Below are 6,015 nucleotides of genomic sequence, written 5' to 3'. Positions count from 1 at the left end.
CACATATACACATTTGTTGCCGCCGCGATGGCTCAGTGGTTATGGTACTCGGCTGCTGACCCGAAAGACGCGGGTTCGATCTTGGCCGCGGCGGCTGAATTTCTTTGGAGGAGAAATTCTAGAGGCCCGTGTACTGTGCGATGTCAGTGCTCGTTAAAGAACCCCAGGTGGTCGAAATTTCCGGAGCCCTCCACTACGGCGTCTCTCATAGCCTTAGTTGCTTTGGGACGTTAAACCCCATAAACCAAACCAAACAAACTCCTGCTTGGGCCAAGCAGTGGCCTGCAGTATTATGAAATAAATAAACCAAACCATATACACATTTGTTGTAGCCTAGGCTTTGCCGCACTCATATCCGCGAAAGTCTGAAGTCTCCGTACCAAATTTCGGCTTTTTCGAGTGCATTAAACAAGTAAAGAATACTGAAACATGAAAGTGAGGCGCCGGTCATTTGTAACATTTCTTCTTTTTTGTCTTTGTAAGGGTTCAGGCGTTCGACCATGGTTGAACCTAGCGACGCTGCTCACTGTCACTTCATTATTATTATTTATTATTATTTTTATTTCCTTTTGGTTGCCTCAACCTAACATATGTCACTTCATAAGGAACCTGCGCTGCCCAGGGGGCGACTAAAAACTGCTGCGTCAGCCGTTTGCGCCGCTTCAAAAGTGATAGCACATTATGAGCGATTAGAAGCTCGCGTTTGGCTGATAGCACTCATTGCCTAGCTTCTCTCGACGTAGTCCGGATAGCTGACGCACGCCACGAGTGGCTTCGACAGACCGCGGAAGCTCATGCCAATAAGCGCAAGAAGGTGCCGTAGAAAAGCGCTACGAAGGCACCAAAAACTGCAGCTTGCTTCTCTCGCTAGGCTGTGTGTTACGGCGCTGCAATCGACATGGCAAACTTCAGCGCAGGTCCCCTATTTCCTGCTGCATATCTGAACTGTTCTGTCATATTAAGGAGTCCAGATGTCGTAATACAGTGCAACAAAACCGATGCTTATTACTCCAGCATTGCAACGTAACACCGTGAGGTGAGAAACTGCTAGAGACAAAGTATTGTTCTTGCCGAATGCCTTATTAATCTGCCGCCGTGGCGTAATGGCTATGGAGTTCGGAGGCCGAGCCCAAGGTGGCGAGATTCAATCCTGACTGAGGCGGGCACATTTCAACGGGAGCGAAATAGGAAAACACCCATGGGCTATGCGATATCTGTGTACGTTAAGGAACCTCTGAAGGTCGGAATTTATCCGGTTTTCTTCACTACGGGGTTCCTGAAAGCCGTATGGCGCTCTGTGGGACCCCCGCCCTTGCCCGTATTAATTATCCCCTTAGTGGTGCTGCGGCAAGCCTCGAAAACTTTTTTGTTTCGTCTCTATAAGGGTTACGAGAGAAAAAAAACCGCAATGAGACATGTTGTCCTGATCGATCATGAAGTAACTTGTGTTGCAGGTTCAGCCAACTGAGGCGAGGACTGTGGGAATCCCTCAAGATACCCGTTTCATGGCGAGCGTAAGTGAAATTTTATGCGGAGATAACGGAAGAAAATCGCCGTTGCCTGCATAACAGTCGAAGCACGGGAAAACGATTCCTTTTCTACTAAGCATTTGTTTTTGTTTTTTTAGAGTGACATAATTCGCTTATATAAAATAATGTGCTCAGTTCAACTTAAGTTAAAGACAACGCAGCAAGCTATGAAAAGAAAAATGATAGGTATAACGTTAAGAGACCGGAAACGGGCAGAGTAGGTGAGGGAATAAATGCAGGTTAATGACATCGTGTTTGAAATCAAGAGGAAGAAATGGGCTTGGGCAGGGCATGTAATGCGAAGGCAAGATAACCGCTGGTCCTTAAGGGTAACGGAGTGGATTCCAAGAGAAGGCAAGCGTAGCAGGGGGTGGCAGAAAGTGAGATGGGCGGATAAGATTGAGAAGTTTGTGGGGATACGGTGGCCGCAGCTGGCAAACGTCAGGGTCATTTGGAGAGACATGGGAGAGGCCTTTGCCCTGCAGGGGTCGTAATCAGGCTGATGATGATGCTCAGTTCTCTAATCAGGTGCAGTGATTTGATGGCGCTTGGTCTCATTTATTTGGCGGCATTAGCGACATCATTAGGTGTCACGCTGAGAAAAATGTAATTTTTTTTCATTGTTAAATATTTCAATAAATTTCAGGAAACCATGACCGGGGTTTGTTGGTCATAACTTAACTAAAGGGATCAGAACACATGCGTTCCACTACTGTTCTGTTCAATACCCCCATGGCGCCTAGGTTATTTATGGATGTACTATACTGTTAAAGATCCACATACGGAAGACTCCCACTCCTCGCAGTTACCAGCCGATGAATGAAAACAAAAGCTAACGAACATTTTTCGAGCCTAGCAGCTACTGGTAGGCGTCATTTACGAACTCTACAGCACGCCACATTTGCTCTAGGCCATTGCGGAAATGTCTGTTCATGCGATATATTCCTGCTCGAACTCACGTGTAAGTGCTAATGTCCTTGACCCTTTCGGCCCTGGCGGTGTCAATTGACACCACAACATAAATATTCCGCTCACGTCTGATTAACAGAAGAAAATACTATTAATTTTTAATACAATAGTTCCTTAGGGATCTCTGCTGCTATCGACATCGCTGTTCACGGACTTCCATTGAGCTGTGCAGTCTAAGGAAGAAGTAGCAGCATGGGAGGCATGGAGTGAAGAAGCCGAGGTGTAGCAAATTTGTTCATTTTTATCTCACCAAGCAATCGTTCTTCTGCGCTCAGACTTTTATATGTTGTGTGAAACGCCTATCCAAGCTCACATCCCCGTCGTAAACATTACTGAATGCGTAGACGCTGCGTTTAAACACATTTTTGACATGTGCGATTTTGACACCATCAGGGCTCAACGGTTGCCAGCGGTGGCCATTGAGTGATGATAGGTCATCTTTGTAGAATAGAATCTGCTAGCATTTCAGCAGATGCACCTATACTAACGGCCTTTTTGGACTGCTGACATGAATGTTCATTACAGAAAATGGATAAAATCTCAAAATTTGCTTTTTGATGAATTGGAAAATGAAAATTTTCGCTATCATACATGATGAATATTCGGATTGAGCCAGGAAATGACCATGCGGATGTCGGCGAACAGCAACCGGACCAAATGAATAGCGAGAACAAATGCACGCCTGACCTTGTGCTTTTGTGCCTTTTTTTTACCTCTCTCCTCCTCCTGTGAGCTGTGAGCATCGACACTGAGCTGGAAGAAGCGACCGGGGTATTTACACTGAAACTCGCGCTCCGCCGCTTGTGCAGCACGTGTGGCGCGCCCTCGACGCTCTGATCAATGCAGCGTGTTTGGCTGTGTTTTCTTGAGAAAGCGTATTTGGTGTGCTGATAATCAGCTCCTGCTTTCTCCCCCGCCGAGAGATATCCCGAACTCATAAGCCTATGGATGAGAGGGAATTTCCCGTCACCTGTAGGGAACAGCATTCGGTCAAGACACAGACACGACGAGATTATGTTCCACTTTATAAATTCTTCTATAGCAAACAGCTGGTTTCAAAACAAGCGCAAGCGAGATGCAGTGTGCCGCGCGCAAGCTTAGAACTTAGATTTGCCGACCTTCTCGCTGGGCGCTACGGAAGTGCGTCGTGAAGCTCGATAGAGAAGGGCGTTACAGATTCGAGGAAAGCCTTTTTATCCTGACCACTTTCGCCTTCCCGGAAGGCTACGCAAGTTTTGAACATGTGAGCTGTTGACGTGACGTACACAAGCTGGAACACAAACCTGGCAGGAACAAGAACGCGGAGGTATGATACAAAACGCAAGGTAAACAGGAGCGAGCGAAGTTTTTTGTGGAAACTGCGAGATTATCTATCCCTTACAAAGTAGAAAAAGCTTCTTTATAGGTCTCCACACTGTAAAACAAGAAATTTTTTCGTTAATTTCTTTTTTGTAGGTTGCGGTTACCAAAACGGTCCCATTAGCATTTTACACCCATTGAGCCCTGATGTCCGATTTTGACACCATACCTGTAAATCGATTAATGCTCGCACCACAAGCTTTAAATTTTTACTGCGGGGTTATGGGGCCTTAGGCATTGTAAAAACGCGGAGCAAAAAAATCTACGGCCGAAATAAAAAATCCAGGGCCGAAAGGGTTAAAGTTCAGCACTTGGTCATAGCGTGATGTGTCCCTCTAATGTCTTGTCTTCCGCTCCCCCTCCCCGCAACGCTTTTTTCATGTGCCGAAGTACACCACCCAGACCCACAGGTGATCACCACTTTGGCCCAACTTTACTCGTTGACTATCGTACAAGCGTAGAGGTGCCGAAGCTGGGTAAAACGCAGTGCATGAACACTGAAAGACGTTTGTTAGCACCCAGGGAAATACGGTAAAGATAGAATAATGCGGCAGGGATTTAAAATCATTCCCGCTTAGAGAGCCATGAATTAAAACACGATAGCTTCCAGAGTTCCATTGTGACCAGCGGCACATTTCTTGATCCGCAATCCTCGATCTTGCGTCCAGCTTCGAATTGTTTTCAGCAGCACTTAAAGGGCAGCTGCAGTACTTTTTTTAATTTCGCGATATTCAAGGATTCAAATCTATGTAGGCTGTAGGTAAAGCATGCCAAGTGTTTTTGCACTAGGATTTAAAATAGTGACGTAAACGACGATTGAAATTTGCGCTTCTCCTCTATGTACCGGAGGAGTGCAGAAAAACTCAGCGTGATGTCACGGAAGGTATGATTTCAAAATTCGGAGTGTCTAGCGTTCCGTCCAGACGGAACATTTGCTGCTGCTGCAGTTCCGTCCAGACGGAATAATTACTGCAGCTAGAGTTCCGTCCATACAAAAGACCGTTTTAGTTTCACGTACACAGAAGCTTCACGTAAGTAAAGCATTTCGTGTCACCAGTGCTCATGCGCAGAACATGAAGTGTCTGTGTGGGTCGCACGGACGTATACGTGAGATTCGGATCTTTGCGTTGCGGTCTTCACTTGCTTGCGTACGTGGCGTTGGCAAGATGGCGGCGCCCTGCCCGCCCGCTTCACAACGATAACAGCTTCGTCGCTAATGCCTCGACGTGTTATCGTGCTGTAAATTGCTGTATATGCCTTCAGTTGGTCCATTCTTGCTTTCGCATGAAGTTTTAGGTGAGAACTAGCTTCTGTTTTCCAGATAGAAATCCGTTTCAGCAGCTTCCAAGCCTGACGGAGAAGCGTTTGTGGTCGTCATAGCAACGAGTGTGCCGACGGTCTCGCGAGACCGCGCGAAGCTCAGAACCTCGCGGGAAATCGCGAGACCCTCAGCATAGTCAGCGGGAAAAACAAAACAGTGCACGTTTTGGCTCCACACGCAGACGTCGTTAACATGAGTGGGACACCAGCGCGCCTTCGCTTCTCGAAAACCGATGATTTAAATATGATGCGGGACGTGAACGAATGCAATCTCTTTGATGATAACAGGCAACATACAGTTCGGTGGAATGAAATCGCTCAACATTTGTGAGAAGAAAGAGGGAAAGTGTTTACCGCCCGCACTGTGGCTTGGCCTGGCTCCGCTCCAAGCAGCTGGACTAAGCAAAATTAGTTTTCTTTATCTGTACTAGATGGCGCGGCACTACATCCTAGCGACACGAGCGTGCGCTACGTAGACTGCTCACGTTTACATGCGTGAAGGCTCTACGTACGTAAAACTAAAACTGTGTAAGGTCCTTACGGTACATACCACACAAAATGGGTGACTTCTACCCACATAAAGCATTTCTTTGCCTCTGGAATAACCAGTTGACAAAGCTGTGTCCAGATGTTCTCTCTACGCATGTATACGGCACCAAAATATCTGTCCGCGTACTGCGTTTAGTTACATCCTCGAAGGTATAACTTCCGTGCATGCATGCAGGATCGGGAAAATGACACTGTTAGAAGCAGAGTGTAGAAACTCTTCGCAAAGTATGTGAAGCCCTGTCGCTATTTGTGCTGCAAGATGACGTAGTGCGAAAAAGACTAAGACGTA

The sequence above is a fragment of the Amblyomma mixtum genome, chromosome 7, assembly GCF_055824585.1.
Source record: "Amblyomma mixtum isolate Tamu chromosome 7, ASM5582458v1, whole genome shotgun sequence".
Taxonomy (NCBI): Eukaryota; Metazoa; Arthropoda; class Arachnida; order Ixodida; family Ixodidae; genus Amblyomma; species Amblyomma mixtum.
Note: the sequence above shows the minus strand (reverse complement) of the source record.